Consider the following 17,996-nt stretch of genomic DNA (forward strand, 5'->3'; position numbering starts at 1 on the left):
GTGGACAGTGGGAGATTAGACCAGAGGCGGGGCCAGACGGCGGGAAGGGGCGGGGCCACGGGACGGGGCGGGGCGTGGCCAAGGGTGGGCCCTGGACGTGAGCTGAGAGGCTGGAGACCGCCCCGGACTGGATCCCGGGCTGGGAAGCGGAATTGGGACAAAAAGGCAAGGAGAGGCCGATTTCGAGGTATCAAGGCGTCAGGGGCAAGACCGTCTGGGGTCGCCACCTGGGTGCAGGGGTTTCTCAGGAACCTGGGTACAAAGGTTACTGTTTGTTGTTGTTTTCCTTGCTTGGCACCACCCCCCACGATTCTACTTCCTATTTTCTCAGTATCCTGGGGTTGAAAGCTTTGCCCTAGGCCACAACCCAGCCACATCACTGTGTCCTATTAGACTTCCCGTCAAGGTGTCTGGGAACTTGGAGCCTTTAGAACAGGAAGAGCCCTTAAGTGCCTTCTCTAATCCCTACGTTTGTATTTGACGAATCTGAAGTTACGCTGGTGAAATGTTTTATGGAAACTTCCACAGCCCAAATCGATTTGGTTTGGCCAAGAAATACACTGTTCTTGAGGGAAGTAGCTTGTATTACCTTTTCAGCAATTAAATGTCAATTATCAATTTATTAAATGGCCTCTCATCATGAGATCTACCCGCTTTCACATCTGTGTTACTCCTCACCTCTCCCATCCCACTCCAGCCACACGGGGTGTGCATAAAGCTAACTACCTCACCTGCTTCAAGTCTCTGCTTAGCATGGCCTTTTGCAAAAATTTGAAATTTCAGCCCACCTTCCCTTCTTTTTATCTTGACCTACTATATTTTCATGGCACTTAGCGCCTTCACCCCACACTCTGCAATATGCATATTGTTATTTATTTTCTCAAATTCCACAGGGCTGAAACCTTTGGCACTCAGTAAGTACTTGTTGACTGAAAGAATACATGATTACACTACAGTTAAGCAAAATTTTAGAGAAAAACCATATGAAATAGTGTACAAACTTGAGAGGAATTGCTAGCTAGGTCATTTTATTTATATGAATAAATCCCTTAGCTCAGTACTTCTCCAACTTTAATGTACAGGTGAATCACCTGGGGTGAGGGGGGCTTGTTACAGTGCAGATTCAAATTCAGGAGCTCTGATTCAGGTTGGGGCTTGAGATGTTATATTCCTAATGAGATACACAGGGAATGCCAATGCCACTAGCTCTTGGACCACAGTGAATAGGATGGCTTTAGCTCCATCTAGTCTGTGTTTTGGAGAATATTTTGTTTGATATGTTGATGATGGCACTCTCTTAGTACATTCAGGCTGCAATAATACTATGGCATGGCTTATGAAAAACAATTTTATTTCTCACAGTTCTGAAAACAGGAAGGCTGAGGTGAGGGTGCCATCATGGACCACTGAGGGCTCTTTTCTGGGTAACAGACTTCTTGTAACCTCACATGATGGAAGAGGTAGGGATCTCTCAGGAACCTGTTGTACTAGTATCAAGGCACTAATCCCATTCATGAGGGTTCTACCCTTGTGACTTAAGCACCTCACAAAGGCCCAACCTCCTAATATCAAACCTTCGAGAGTAAGAATTCAAACGTGAATTTTGGGTGGACATAGGAAAGGGACCTTCTAGTCACTCTAAGGATGCATGGTTAAATAAGAACCGATCTTTGTTGTTTAGGAGTCTATGGAGTAGAACAGAACATAATATTCAGTTCAGTAAACATAATTGTGGTAGCCATCACAGGTTGGGTTACCCAGGAAGTAGAGTCTGAGGGGGAGATTAGCATGCAAGACATGCTCTTGTATGGTCCTGGGATCAATCCCTGTGAAAGGGAGGTGAGCAGAGGGAGAAGGTGATCTGTAATGCCATCCCAACAAAGGCTTCAGAGACCTCTTGGGTCTGGGATGGCCTTTTAGAGGTGTCTTAAATTGATATGAATGGCTGGGCCTTCAACTGCCAGCGTTGATTAGACATTGGATGCAAACCAATGATTTGGGGCTGTCCATTTCTTTAACTTAGGCTTCTCCAAAGAGTGCTGAGAGCTGAGGGTTTCTGCCAGGACTAGGGAGCAGATGGGGCTAAGTCTTCTATTCCTGAAGGGGATTGGGCCGAGCTTCACAATCAGTGTCTACCATAGAAGACTAGCCTTTTGAAGTACTGTGCTAGTCACTTGTAGACTGAAGATATTGATTAATTCACTAATATTATTGAGTGCCACTGTGTATGTCCAGCACTGCTGCACAGTGAGATATAGACTTGAGCAAGGCAGATATGGCCCCTGCCCTCATGGAGCTTACAGTCTGCTAAGGGATTAAGCAAACATTAATTAGCCCTAGCTGGCTTGGTTTGGTGGATAAAGCATCGGCCTGCGGACTGAAGGGTCCCAGGTTTGATTCCAGTCAAAGGCACATGCCCAGGTTTCGGACTCCATCCCCAGTAGGGGGCGTGCCGGAGGCAGCCAATCCATGATTTTCTCTCATCATGGATGTTTCTATCTCTCTCTCCCTCTCCCTTCCTCTCTGAAATCAATTTAAAAAAACCAAACTAACAACAACAACAAAAACAAGCGTTAATCAAGCTATTATACAAATAAGTACTGAAACTGTGGTAATCATTATCAAAGAGAGCAATGGATTTACAGGAGCATAAACAGAGACTTAGCTCAGTCTAAGTTTTAAGAAAATTCTTTCTTAAGGCAGCTACAATTATATTATAAGGTGAAAGATAAGGGAGAATTGGCCTAGATAAAGCCAGGGTTGGGAAGCGGAGTCACAAGCTAGTAAGAGAGGTAGGAGGATGATCAGTAAAACACACTTAAAAATTCAACATATAGATCTTATATAGCCACACAGAAGTAAAATGGGCAGTGCCTTTCCTTGGTAAAAATCCAATGCCTAATGCTTAAGAATATTGAAGTATATGTTAATCCTACTATATCCGCTGGTGAGTTTTTAAAAACCAAGAGAACCAATATGGGGTGAGAGGTGGATGATTCCAGGGCCAAGTGCAAACTGAAGTGCTGCTCGGAAGTTTGAAGTTTACACTAAGCACAGCCTAGAGCAGTGGTTCTCAACATCTGGCCCTCTAAATACAGTTCCTCATGTTGTGACTCAACCGTAAAATTATTTTCGTTGCTACTTCATAACTGTAATGTTGCTACTGTTATGAATTGTAATGTAAATATCTGATATGCAGGATGGTCTTAGGCGACCCCTGTGAAAGGGTCGTTCGACCCCCAAAGGGGTCGAGACCCACAGGTTGAGAACCGCTGGCCTAGAGGAAGTAAGTTTATAGGCCAACTATTTGAAAGAGAATAGAGACTGGGTGTGCAGTGAAAACTGGACACTTTTGTCTCCTGACGCTGAGCAGTTCCTTCCCCTCTTCTCTAGAGCAGAAATGTCTGCCAGTTTCCCTTTAAAGCAAGGAAAGTTTGTGGCATTTAGTACTAAATTCTAATATTCTATAAATTATAGCCAATACTCCCCTGCCCTCTCACTCTATCCATGTCTCCACACTGTCCCTTTCTTAGCTATGTTTTTGCCATAACACTTATCATTCACAAACATATAACTACTAAAATTGTGGTAAGCATTACTAAAGAGAACAAGTGCACCTAGACAAGTGCCTATCATTCCATTAATATTGAGTAAATATTCAATATTTTACAAAACGTCTCCTAGTAGATGGCTTATCTCTAAGCACTGGCTAAGGTAGATGCCACATGCAAGTTTGTGAAAGTGACAGACATTTTTCATTAGCTGACTGCTAATAACCTTTCTCAATGTCCTTCTGTCTTGCTACCTTCCTACTATAGAGGCTCTAAAAGCTCAATACTCACTTGCCCAATAGTCACAGCAGTTAAGCATAGTCATATGACACAGTTCCAGGCAATGAGACAGAAGTAGGAGTCTTCCTGTGTGCATGCATACTCATGCTACAGATGCAACAGGAGAGGGTGCTGGCCTTGACCCTTTTCTAATCTTGCTTCCCTAAATGTAGGCACATGCTGCCTGGATCTGCAGCAGCCATCTTGCAACCACAGGTGTTAATATTAGCATTGAGCAGTTGAACCAACATCTGCAACCACTTACCTCTAGACTCTTGTTATAGGACAAAAAATAAAGTCCTATTAGCCAAAGCCAGTTGGTTTTCTGTTAATTGAGCGGAAAGTTTTCTCACTCTGCCTGGCTAGTGTGGCTCACTAGTTGAGCATTGACCTATGAACCAGGAGGTCATGGTTCAATTCCTAGTCAGGGCACATGCCCAGGTTGCAGGCTTGAACCCCAGTGGGAGGTGCAGGAGGCAGCTGATAAATGATTCTCTCTCATCATTGATGTTTCTATCTCTCCCTCTCCCTCCTTGAAATCAATAAAAATATATTAAATTTTTTTTCTCACTCAATACCAGGACAACCTAAATAAATTGTTTTTCAGAGAGTGAAAGTAAATCACAATGGAAGGGAAGATGGCTGGGGGTAAGGGGAGCAAAAATAAAAAAAGAAGAAATAACCAGCTCAAGGACAGAAAGTAGAATACTAGAATAATAAGCAAAGATCCCTGGTGAGGAGAGAACAAGAGGCCCAGGTCTTGGAGCTGCATCTGTAGTCAGAAGCTTGGTAGCACTTTGTATACCCGTAACAATGTTCCCTCTCTGTGGCCCCTGAGGACCAGATCACTGGGGACTATTTCCTCTTTGTCCCACACATCTTCACCAGAATCACTTGTCACTAAAGGTAATCTGAGTGTCTTTGTCTCTTGCAACTAAAAGAGCGTACCTAATAATTTCAGGCCATGTGTGGTCAGTCCCATAAAGGACAGCTACCTTGTTCTTTTAGAAAACACTTCTCAACATCACATAAAACATTGGTCTAGATAAACTTGCTAAAAAAAGAACTAGCAATGTAAAGACGTAGTCAATTTGTCTCCAGTACCTTACGCTTCCTCTTTCAGGGCTTCTTCCTCTCTGTCTAAGTGCTTTCGTTCACTGCACCGATGCCCAGTGCCGTCTTGCTGGTTTTTAGATATGGGCAGTCCTGCTTTGAGAACCTGGAACTGCTCTGGTTCACAAGGCTTCAGCTTTAGGACTCTTTCCATCTTGATCTTTGGTGAACATTTCAGTACACAGTTCTGTAATCTGCAGGCAGATGCAAAAGGAAAAGGATCCTGGCTTCTTGCCCTTTGCTTTGTAAATAAATTTTTCCACAGGGAAGACAAGACTAGAGTATCCAGCTTGACATTCCAGGAAATATCTATCTCCATTTTTCTGGGGTGGGGGTCATTTCTCCTTAACATAAAAAAACAACAACACACACAACCTGGCTTGAGTGGGTCAGTGGTTGAGTGTCAACCTAGGAGCCAGGAAGTCACAGTTCAATTTCTGGTCAGGGCACATGCCCAGGTTTCAGGCTCAATCCCCATTGTGGGGGGTGCAAAAGGCAACCGATCAATGATTCACTCTCATCATTGGTGTTTCTATCTCTCTCTCCCTCTCCCTTCCTCTCTGAAATCAATAAAAATATATTAAAACAAAACGCACAGCTCCGGGGAGATAAATCTCTCTGGATTGTTAGGTAATCACATATAAATTCACTTCCATGGTTGTTCTTTTTGCTTAGATATCCAAGTGTCAGTAAAATTTTCTCAGAAAATTTAACTGTACAGAAATCAAAGTTTTTTCTACAGCCCACAGTTCCCAGGTTGAACCGTCGGCCCACTGTCTTGATCACCACACACACTGCTTAACTGATTCTTGGTCCCGTAGGCATTTGAGTTTGGGACCACTGCCTCATATCATCCTTTAAGTAAAGTTAACCTTTGAGAACATTTTAGATGTTGCTTCCTGTCACATGTCATAGGTGAGGACATCCCTTCTTGCTCCCCCACACCTGGCATGCCCTTTGCCCCGTGCCAGCTTTAACCTTCTCTGAAGCACTCCAGATGGCATTCTACACATTGTTTAAAGTCTGCCTCTCACATCTGGAACAGATGCTCCATGAGGGAACAATCTCTCTAATGACCAGCACATAATTGGTGCTTAATAAATATACTGAATGAAGAAATGTGAGTGTGTGATTGAGAGAATGGCGTTAAAAAAAAGTTAACCTTGCCCTGACTGGCTTGGCTCAGTGGATAGAGCGGCGGCCTGCTGACTGAAGGGTTCCAGGTTCGATTCTGGTCAAGGGTAAGAAAAAAAAGTTAACCCTTAGTGATAGCTTGGTGGCAAGCTATCATAATCAATACTTTGATCAAAGAATATATATGTGCTACCATCCAGACCTCTAAAAGAGAGTTGAAATATATTAAGTTTGTATGAGTGAAGAATTTATAAGATGATTTTTTCGGACTAGAAATCAAACCAAAAATGAAATGATAATTTCTTACTACTTGCTATAGACTGAATGTCTGTGTCTCTCAAAATTCATATGTTAAATCCTAACTCCCAATATTATGGTATTTGGTGATGGGGCCCTTTGAGAGGTGGGAGCCCTCACGAATGGAATTAAAACCCTTATAAAAGAGACCCCAGAGTGCTCCCTTGTCCCTTCACCATGTGAGAAGAAGACAGCTGGCCCTAGCTGGTTTGGCTTAGTGGATAGAGTGTCAGCCTGCAGACTGAAGGGTCTTGGGTTCAATTCTGGTCAAGGGCACATACCTTGGTTGCATGTTAGATCCCCAGTCCTGGTTGGGGTATGTGTGGGAGGCAACCAATTGATACGTCTCTCTCACATCAATGTTTCTCTCTCTCTGTCTCTCACCCTCCCTTCCACTCTCTCTCTCTCTCTCAAAAAAAAAAAAGAAGAAGAAGAAGAGGAAGAAAACAGCTAGCTATGAACCAGGAAGTGGGCCCTCACCAGACAGCAAATCTGCTGGCGCCTTGATCTTGGACTTCCCAGCCTCTAGAACTGTGAGAAATAAATTTCTGTTGTTTAAAAGCTGCCCTGTCTATGGTATTCTATAGTATTCTGTGTTATTCAGCCTGAACAGACTAAGACACTATTCCCAATTATGTAGAGAAAATTTTTGCCTTCATGGAAATGTATAATATGGATCTGTGTCTTAATCTTGTCACAGAATCCTAGCTAGTGGTTAGGAGTGAGCAAGACAGTCTTTGCTATAGTCAGTCCATCATCAGACATTTTATGAAACAGTATTATTGTACCATGATATAATAATCAAGCACGAAGCCTCTGAAACTGGACTACCTGCGTTCAGTGTGTCCATCGCTGCTGATTATAATCTCGGGGGTTACCTAACTTCTCTGTTCCTGCCTCTCATTACCGGTAAAGTGGAGATAGAATAATGTATACCTCATGGGATCATTGTGAAGGTTAAATGAGATAATTATGAGCAGTGCTTAACCCCATCCCCTGTTAGGTAAGTATATAAACATTAGCTGTGTATTATTATTTGCTAGATCACCCCTATCACAGCAATTTAAAGAAAAAAAGCTATCACTTCCTCTCTGAAGGAATTTATGAGAGGGATTAAAAATAGCAATACAACCTTGTCTTGCAACAGAAGTTGTGCCAGCTTGGTAAGAACACAGCAGGGAGTGGTCAGTTCTATTTGAAAGGGTGGAGAGTAATCGAGAAATTGTTTACAAAAGGAGAGGGAAGATCTTTGAACAAATTCTTGAAACCAGTTTCTATTCTCACCTTGGTCTCCTAGCAACCACCAAATAGTGGTGAAGAAAAAAAAGTTAACAGCATGTCTTTTTCTATAGACGAATATGAAATGACTATATATTTGACAAAAAAAATGCCTACTACCTTAGATTTCAGGGATTGCAAGTAACAAATCTGTCAGCATCGTCAGCTTGCATTTCCCTCATTTTTGCCTTTTATAGCTTCTGACTTAGAGACTCACAAACTCTGCACCTCCACTGCACTCATTCCTCAGTCATTCATGTCAGTTTTAAGTACATCAGCAGTCTGAGAGAAGACCGCAAACAAGATTATATTAATTTCAGGTGTAGAATATAATGACTCAGTATTTGTATATATTGTGAAATGACCATCACAATAAATTTAGTTAACATCCATTCCCATACAGAGTTACAATTTTTTTTTCTTGTGATAGAACTTTTCAGGTGTACTCTCTTAGCAATTTTCAAACATGCAATAGACTATTATTAACTATTAGAGACTCGGTGCACAAAATTCATGCACTCTAAGGGGGGGCGGTCCCTCAGCCTGGCCTGCGCTCTCTCACAGTCCGGGACCCCTTGCTCCTTACCACTCGGCTTGCTGCTCCTTAGTGCTGCCATGGAGGCAGGAGAGGCTTCTGCCACTGCCACTGCGCTCACCAGCTATAAACCCCGCTCTGGCTGAGCGCGCTCCACTGTGGAAGTGCACTGACCACCAGGGGGCAGCTCCTGCATTGAGAATGCCCCCTGGTGGTCAGTGTGCATCATAGCGACCGGTCATTCCATCATTCAGTCAATTTGTATATTAGCCTTTTATTATATAGGATAGCCACCATGCTGTACATTATACCCCAATGATTTATTTATCTTATAACTAAAAGTTTATACCTTTGACCCTTTTACCCATTTTTGCCTACTCCTCACCAATCTATTTCCTGTATCTATAAAGGAGCTTGCTTATTAAAATCAAGATATAATGAAGCCAATACTATCCCTTAGGCCAGTGGTCGGCCAACCGCAGCTCACTAGCCACATGCAGCTCTTTGGCCCCTTGAGTGTGGCTCCTCCACAAAACACCACATGCGGGCGTGCATGTACAGTTCAATTGAAACTTCATGGCCCATGTGCAGAAGTCGGTTTTCGGCCTGGGCGAGTCTATTTTGAAGAAGTGGCGTTAGAAGAAGTGGGGGATGTCGGTCGGTCGGGCAATGGGAGACACGGCGCAGGTGGGCCATGGGATACAAAGCCCAAGGGAGGCACGTGCGATTCATGCACGAGTTGAGTGAGCCAGTCAGTCAGCAGTCTCATTGTGCAGTGGTTAGTGCTAGTGATAGACGAAACAAGTATACAAGACGAGTGTGGATGGGAGAGTTGGAAGGGGTCGACCTTAGTGAACGCACCTCAATCAGATTGAGGACGTCTTTAGCAAAGGCCAGCTTAGGAGTACCCTGATTAAGTTAATAACAATGTACCTACCTATATAGTTTAAGTTTAAAAAATTTGGCTCCCAAAAGAAATTTCAGTCGTTGTACTGTTGATATTTGGCTCTGTTGACTAATGAGTTTGCTGACCACTGCCTTAGACCAAAAGAGGGAGGAATGAGTTCATCATGACCTAAGTGGAGACATTATCATCTTTTAAAAAAATTACATCAAAAGAAAAGGAATGGTTATGATGGAAACACACAAAAAGAAACATGGAGTTCAGGGATGCAACTTGCTCAGTTTGTTTCCAGAGGAGTCCCAGGAAGGATGTCCTTTCCTAATTATGCACATGCCTAGTTTCTTTGCCAGAGAATACAGGAGTTAATTAAAGAAATGGGCAGCCCCATCATTTAATAGCTCTGGGACTTTGAATAATTCTTACACTTCTGCGTGCCTCACTTTTCTCATCTGTGAAATGTGGATAATGATCAGACTCATCTCATAGGGCAGATGTGAGAATTCAGTGAGTATGTGTAAAAGTATAATGCAATGCCTGGCATAGAGAAAGTGCTTAAGAAGTCATAGCCAGAATTTCTCTTTTCTCAGCATCGTTTGATCACAGTTTTATTCTCTTTTCTCTAACCCTCAGTCCCAACACACTCTGTACCCTTACTCACTCTATTTTGACATTCCTGCCATTAACTTTTGTTATTTAGTGGGGCTGAAGTGGAGATTCTGGAGGGTGGTGTTAGGTGAAACCACCTACTACAACTCCTCAGAGTGATGAAACAAACAAGTCTTAGGTAGGATATTGGGACTTGCTGACTGTCATGAAATGTTCAGGAGCCTTAAACAGGTGCCAAAGGACCCATGATAAGTAGCAGGGCCAGGCCATTGGTGGTGCCTCATTCAATCAGTTGAGAATCTTAATAGAACAATGACTGACTGCCCCCTACAAGAAGGAATTCTACCAGCAAAGAGCCTTTGGTCTTGAATTGAAATATTGACTCTTCCTTGGGTCTCCAGGCTGCCAGCTGTCCGCAGATTTTAGACTTGCCAGAATCCATAATCACATGAGCCAATTCCTTAAAACCAATCTCTCTCTCTCCCTCTCCCTACTTCTCTGCCCCACTCTCCCACCCCCCACATACATTCTATTGGTTCTGTTATATGGTGAATACTTACTTATTCAATCATGTTTAATGTTTCACAATTTAGTTGGTGATTTAATAGACTATGATGCCAGCTCTTTCTGACCAAGCCTAGGGAAGTGTGAGGATCTGCTTTGAACATATGGTTGTTTCTTGTAATGTCTACCCCAGCCCTCCCCTGCTGCATAGCAGTTGCGGGTTTTGGGTAGAGTGGACAGGACTCCTCACTCTAGGCCCATCTACATTATGCAGGTCAAGTTGCTTTACTCAAAGTCTGACAATTTAAAGGTAAATCTCATCAAAAAACATCCTCACAGAAATGTCCAGAATAATGTTTGACTAACTAACTGAGCACAGTGACCCAACCAAATTGATACATAAACTTAGCCATCACAACTTAGCCAAGCATCTATTGTCCAACTATCCTGTTTGTTCAGCAAAAGTTAAAAAGATGCTCTCTTTTTTTGGTCAAGATAGATACTAAATGTAAAGATAGATTCTGAGCACTTTCTCAGGATAATACAATCCATGGGCACATAGATTTTTCCCACTCACTCAGGTGTTGGTTTTTGACATGAGTCTTCCTATTTAGTTAGGGAGTACTTGTTTCTGAGAAGGCTGAGGAAAGAGGTAGAGCCTGACACAGAACCAAGTTCCCAGAAGCAGGCCTGGGATAGTAAGAAAAAGTCTGATAGTAAGAAAAGACCTGAAAGTTGTGTTGTCAGAGTATTGGGTTGCTGAGATTCCTCCCTCACTAGTGGGAGTGGGGTTCTTGCAATATATTTAGAAAAGGAATTTAAAAAACTCAAATGGAATAAAGAATGGCTTTTATTGGTGTGGAATTATATTTCTCGGGTTGCAAAGTCCCATGTCCCTTAATCCAGTCCTGAAAAAGGTGTAGCTGTGGGTTTAGTAGAGTTAAAAGCAGGACCAGAGTCCAGAGTTTCCATTCCATGGTGGAGCTGAGTCCAGCGTGGCATTAGGCTAGATTTACTCCATCAGTCCATGGTGTGGGCAAATGCAGGGGAGCTTGCCCCCTGCAACAGGAGTCCCAAAGACCAAGAGAGAAAACTCCCTTTGTTCAGGAGCTTAAATATCAAATCTTCCCGTGCTTGAGTGGCCTCTGACTTGTTCTCAGGTGTGACTGACAAGTAAGCACAATTTTCCCAAGTCACCCTGACCTTACTGGGCAAGCATCTATTGTCCAGTCCCTTCCCCAGGGATCTGATCTGTGAGGAACACACTTGGAGAATGTCAGCTGTAACTTCCTGGCAAAGTGCATAGATGATGCCTATATTATATAGTCTCCCCTGTACTCCTTTCCTGTTAATTAATAACCAGATTGTTATAACTGGTATCAGTTGAACTTGGCCCCAATGACCTCTGGAAGCAAAACATTCAGCAAAAAGCATATTAATATCATCTGCTTCAGGAAGAAGACAATTGGTGTCTAGGATTGTTTTCACATACATTCTGGGTGTGATCCCACAGGAAAATTGGAAATCTGAGACAGAGGAGAAATTAGGGAGGTGAATGGTGTCCTGATCTTGCCTTGCAGGACCTGGGCCCCATTTCTGACTGGGTGAGGATGAAGAACACCCCCACCCCCAATCCGTAAGCCACTGTTGGCTGTACTCAACCTCATGGGGAACAGAGTCTGAGTTTATGTCTTATTGCCCTAAAATTTTCAACAAGTCAGAATTTCATTATAAAAATGGTTATTGAAATGTGATTATGTTAAATTTAAGTTATCTAGCTCTGGCCGGTGTGGTTCAGTTGGTTGGGCATCATCCCGTGTATTGAAATGTTGTCTGATTCTGGGTCAGGGCATGTTCCTGGGTTTTGGGCTCAATACTGGTAGGGATTGATGTTTCACATCAATGTTTCTCTCTCTCTTTCTCCCTTCCTCTCTCTCTAAGAAAATCAATTAAAGAATCTTAAAAAAGAGAAATTTAAGTTATCTATATAGTATTTCTTTTAGAAAAATGGACACAAAGACAGAAGTAATATTCTGATGGCAAAAATTGTGCTCATTTTCTGTCAAAAAAAAAAATTAGGGAGGTTTCGAATTAGAGCCTAGAAGTTTAAATAGCTATAGTGATGAGTTTCATTTTTAGAAGGTGTTAAATTCTAATCATTACTTCATTATCACTTCAAAAGATTTGCTTTTTCAACTTTGGAGCTTAAAATGTGTTTGTTAAAGTGTCAGCAGTGAAGAGGAGCCAGGGAGTTGGTTGAGGTGTAATTGTAGTTTTTAGCTGGAACACTCACCGTAAACATTGCTTTAGTCCAAATTTATGTGGACAGACTCTTCTCTTTTAAAATAAAAAACAGACTGGGCATGCAATCTTGTAAAAACTTATGAACCCAGTCCAGTTTGGAGGTTAGGAAATGAGAAAGAGTAAAACATCTAAAGAGGTTTTTACAGTCTAGACTTGCCACTAGCTACATATGGTCACAAAACACTTTTAATGTGGCTTGTCCAAACAGAGATATGCTGTGAGTGCAAAATACACATTGAATCTGGAAGACTTAGTATTAAAAAAAGTAAAACACATCGCTATTGTTTGTTTTTATATTGATTATATACTGAATGATTATATTTTGAATATAATGAATTAAATGAAATACACTATCAAAATTAATTTCACTTGTTTCTTTATACTTTTTATACTTAACTAGAGGCCCAGTGCATGAAAATTCATGCACTGGAGGCGGGGTCCCTCAGCCCGGCCTGCCTCCTCTCACAGTCCGGGAGCCTTCAGGGGCGGGAGGTGACCCAGCCATCAGGGGAAGGCAACACCCCCATCACACCTCTGCTGCTGCCACTGCTGGCAGCACAAGCCTCAGCCAGCCCTGGTTACCTGAGCCTCGGGCAGCCCTGGGCGGCTGGGCGGCCACCATCCGAAACTTGCCTGTGCCTTGGGCAGGCCCTGGGCAGCTGGGGGGCTAAGGGCGGGTCCGACTGCATCGTGCACCTGCCACCCCCAGCGGGGCTGAAAGGACTGGGGGACTCCGGCGGGGCTGAGGGAACTGGATGTCACCATCTTGTGGCTATGGGCACCGCCATATTTGTGACAGTATGATGGTCAATTTGCATATTCCATCTTTATTAGATAGGATGTGGCTAAGAGAAAGTAAAATGGCACATGAACTCATTCAAATCTACTGGACTAGAAAATGATGTCCTTCATTTCTGCCATCTTCTCTACATATATGTGGTCACTATGTTGGTCTCAGGCTGTTTTTGGTACTGCAACAGCCTGCCATCTGCCACCACATTCATTCCCACCTCGCTCCATTATAAAGGAGGAAGAATGCTGGAGTCCAACCCCAGCGGGTCCAGGGGTCCCCAAAGGTGTGGACGGAGTCGGAGTCGGTGAAGAAGGAATGGCACGGGGTCAGCGTTCAGTTGATCAGCATAGCGAGGTTCTCCCTCCAGGATCTCAAGCCAGGAACTCCAGCCGAGTTCTGGTCAGGATCTCCAGCGAAGTTCTGGTCTCCAGCGAAGTTCTGGTTAGGATTCAGCCAAGTTCTGGTCAGGATCTCCAGCCAGGTTCTGTAGCCATGTTCTCTTGCTAGGTTCTCCATCCAGCTTCTCCAGCCAGGTTCTCCAGCCAGGTTCTAGCCAGGTTCGGTCACCGTGTTCTGTCTAGGTTCTCCAGCCAAGATCTGTAGCCAGGTTCTGTCCAGGATCTTTTGCCATGTTCTCTCGCTAGGTTCTCTCTCTAGGTTCTCTGTAGGATCTCCAGCCAAGTCCTGTCTCTAGATTCTGTCTTTTGTTGTCTTGTTACATCTGTATTTATACCAGTTGATTTTAATCCTATCAACTTCTATTCCAAAGGTTAGGGTGTTTCTTATCTCCATCCCAGGGAGTAAAGATTATGTAGCTTAAGCATGATTAACTACCCACCTGGCACTTAGTTAAGGGGTTTTATCTCCTCCCTAACTTCAGGGAAAAATCCCTACCTGGGGAAACAACCTTTCTTAGAGAGGTGACCTTGGTTAAAACACATAGCGCTAAGGGGAACAAACATATCAAGAACAGTATGCCACATACGCCAGGTCCCCCGAAACATACGCTGTGCAGATGTTTCTTCTCTGCAGCGACTGTGTCAAGCAGCAAGGATGGACCGGCTCCCGGCAGAAGAATAATTTTCTTTCTATCCTTCTAAGTTCTTCTGGCTGGTCTAATCAAATTGACATATGACAGATTAATATGAGAAAATAAAATTTGTTATATATGTACATATGGGGATTCCCTAAAAATATAAGACCTAATGAACAAATCTGGCAGTTGAGGCATATATGCTATTCTGGGCTAAGCAGAGGAATCAGGGGGCTCAGACTTCAAAGGGAAAGGAGGCAATTCACAGGTAGATGAGAAGGAGCAAACATTTGGTGAATGAATTCTTGCTGGGCCACTAAGAGACAACGGGACATAGAAGGCAGTCTAGCAAACAGACTTTGCTAGATTCTTCCCTGTCTGCCATGCTTAGTTCATTTTATGAGCTTCCTTCCTTAGCCTCCCTAACAGGTTTTTCTGTCTGAATTTCTTTAGAGAAGTAAGGAGGGAGGTCCAAAGGTGTGTTTATTTTTTGTTGTTATTTTTTAATTCTGAGTCTTTCCTTTCCTTAAAATGAGCAGCTTAAAAGAATCAGTATCACAGAAGGAATATTTTGGGGTAGCAAAGAACTCTACTTCCTCATGGAGACCACTGGATGGCTTCTGATTTTTACTCATGAGTCTGCTCCAGCTGTAGGTGGAGAAGTACCCCTGTTACAGTCCGATTCTAAAATGGAGATGTTTAACTGGGATCATGATCTAGTAACTGTATTTAATATTTCTTTAATCTTTCACATTGCAGTTTACTTGAGCATATATACCACCCCTAATGGACTAACCTGATACTGACTGATATAACAATAGAAACAGGAACATATTGTTTGCTTTACAGCTTAGGAAGCACTTTTAAATAGCCATGATATTATTGGAATCCCACAGTTGTAAGCTGCAGATAGCACCACTATTGGTTATTATCATTTTATATATGTAATGTGGGGACTAAAACAATTAATACTTCCTCCCACCTTCTAAGTTCTTCTAGCTGGACTAACAATCAAATTACAGAGATTAACAAGAGAAATTACATTTTAATACGTGCATATGGGGAATTCACATAGACATGAAAATTCCAAAGACAGTGGGGTAAACATTGGGTATATATGACATTTTGGGCAAAGGCAAAAAGGGGGTGAGTGGGGTGTTAGATTTTGGAAGCAAGAATGATTTACAGGTAGTTGAGGAAGAGCAGAAGATACATAGCAGGTAAATTCTTGCTAGGTAGCTCAGAAACAATGGAACCCAGAAGGTATCTAATCAATAGGCCTTTGCCTAAAGCCACACTATCATACTTAAGTCAAATTAGGCTAGTGAACATGAAGCCATAGTAATTAACCTAGTTATTAATAATGATAAAGGAGCAAAGGGAAGGCCAAATATTATAGGCCTGTCATTTGGGCAGCTTTGCCAGGAAGCTAATTTAACACTTCCCAGGGAGCCACCAGTCCATTCCTGCAGATCTTTGGGGGAAGGGACTGAACAGGGGGGAGATAGATGCATGTCTAGTAAAGTTGGATGGCCTAGCAAAGGTGCTTGTTGTCAGTCACACCTGGAAACAGAGGTCATTGGCCAGAATGGGTGTGGCCACTGCAAGCTTGGGAAGATTTGGAATATTTGATTGCCTGAACAAAGGAGTTCCCTCTCTTGGCCCTCTGTGCTCTTGACCTGTTGCTCTTGGGTGACTCCTGGCTTCCGTGGCTCTGGCTCCTGCTTACCTCTCACACAGTGGACTAATGGACTAACCTGATACTGAACTGGACCCAGCTGCAACATGGAACAGAAACTCTGGACACTGGCTTTGCTTCTAGCTCTACTTAATCCCCAGCTACACTTCTTCCAGGACTGGATTAAGGGAAATGGGATTTTGGAAACATAGAGATGTAATTCTGTGTGAATGTCAGAAATTCTTTTTCTCTAGATATTATAAGGACACTACCCCCAACACTCAGTGGGAACAGGAATATTCCACTTCCACTGATAACAAACATCCTAAGATCTCCTTCCTGGAGGAGGCCTTTCCATCTGAATCTCCGAGGTCCCAAGGGAAAGGGTCAAAAGTTCTTTCTGAGTCTTTTGTTTCTTAATAAACAGCTTAAAAATAAATATCCATAAAAGGCAGCTTCAGGGTGCTAAAACTTTGGTTCCCTTCAATAGTAACAGAGGTGTAGATGAATTAACTGAATTTACCAAAGTCCCAACTCAGTTGGCTTATCCTGAAGGCTGGGCTCTTGACCAAGCATCCAGGACTTTCCATTCTTGCAGGCTTCCTACTACTGTCTTCTTCCAGGAAAATCCCCTCGGCCCTGACCTCTGAAAGAAAGCATACCTTTAAAAGTTTCCAAACAACCCCATCTACTTTCTATCCAAGGCTCCTTGCACTGTGGGAAGAGGAAAGTGGTAAACTGTGATAAATAGCTTAGCCATTGTTTCAAGATTGAGGAAGCCAAGATTTAATCCTGGGGACTTTTGAGGAGAATGATGAAAGTTTCCTGATATTAAAAACAAGTACGCAGAAGAAAGAAGGAAAGTAGACCCCAAGTTTTTATTTTCTCTTCTTCCTTTTGATGCACATGCTTCCTAGTACATTTCCCACTGGCCATATTTCTTACTAATTTTAACAACTGTTTGTTAAAAATTATTTTTATTTCCCAACACTGTAGTTTACATTCTATACCATGTCCTTGAAGAAGACTAAAGTTTTGCCACCCTGAAGCTGCCTTTTGGGATATTGATATTAATATTTTTATTTAGAAACAAAGACTCAGAAAGAAACTTTGACCCTCCGCCCTTTCCTGCCCAAGAGATTCAGACAGAGAAACCTGTTTTAGGAAGGGAGCCTTGGCTTAATCACCTTAAGAATATTCATCCTAGCATAGGTCAAGAAGACTCCAAGCCCGCTACCCCATGTCCCAGTGTTTCTAAGTTGCCTAGTAAAGAATTTTCCTGCCATGAATGTTCTACTCTTCCTTAACTACCTATAAACTGCCCATTCTCACTTCTGAAATCTAATACCCTGTGCCCACCCCACTCTCCTTTGTCCAAAAATGTCCTATGTACCCAATGTTGCCTCACTGCCTTAGAATTTTCATGCTTATGTGAATTCCTCATGAGCATGTATTAAAAATTGTATTTTCTCCTATTAGTCTGTCTCTATTAATTTGGTTATTAGCCCAGACAGAAGAACTTAGAAGGTGGGAAGAAAAGTATTAATTTTTTTTAGCCCCACATTCTTAATTAACTACTCTGTATAGGTATTGATACATATCCTTGACCAGGTAGTTTTTCAAGAAACCTTTTCTAACACTCAGGTGTGACCTTACTTGTCTCTTTTCTTTCTTTTTTGTTTGGCTGTCCTCCTCCTCCAGCATTTTACTCATTTGCAAAAATGGATTATGAAAGGTGTCCTTACTTCCTTGCCAGGAAGGAAAGAGCCATGAATTTTATTCCCAGTAGACACACATAGATAAGACACATTCATAGCATAACTCTTTTCAGTATATGTATAATTCTTAAACATTTTCTTGCCAGCCTTTAACTGCTTTGGGGGGTATTTAATATTATATGTGATAGTCTGGAGGGCTAGTTAGTATAGGTATAAGTATAAACTTTTCTTTTTAACTATGTTGCTTATTGTAGTGGGATGAATTAAGT

General features: G+C 42.5%; 1 long non-coding RNA gene across 2 annotated transcripts in view; it reads left to right on the forward strand.

Moving 5' to 3' along the window:
• Positions 1-89: 89 nt before the first annotated feature.
• LOC139012201 (uncharacterized) overlaps positions 90-17,996 on the forward strand; it is a 67,934-nt gene continuing 50,027 nt past the window's right edge. For both annotated transcript variants that reach the window (XR_011471832.1, XR_011471831.1), the window contains exons 1-2: positions 90-187; positions 6,800-6,907. This is a non-coding gene — a long non-coding RNA (uncharacterized lncRNA). The remainder of the gene's footprint in view (positions 188-6,799; positions 6,908-17,996) is intronic.

This window comes from Myotis yumanensis, unplaced genomic scaffold (assembly GCF_028538775.1).
Source record: "Myotis yumanensis isolate MYYU_CA2020_CCGP unplaced genomic scaffold, mMyoYum1.0.hap1 SCAF_6, whole genome shotgun sequence".
NCBI classification, from domain to species: domain Eukaryota; kingdom Metazoa; phylum Chordata; class Mammalia; order Chiroptera; family Vespertilionidae; genus Myotis; species Myotis yumanensis.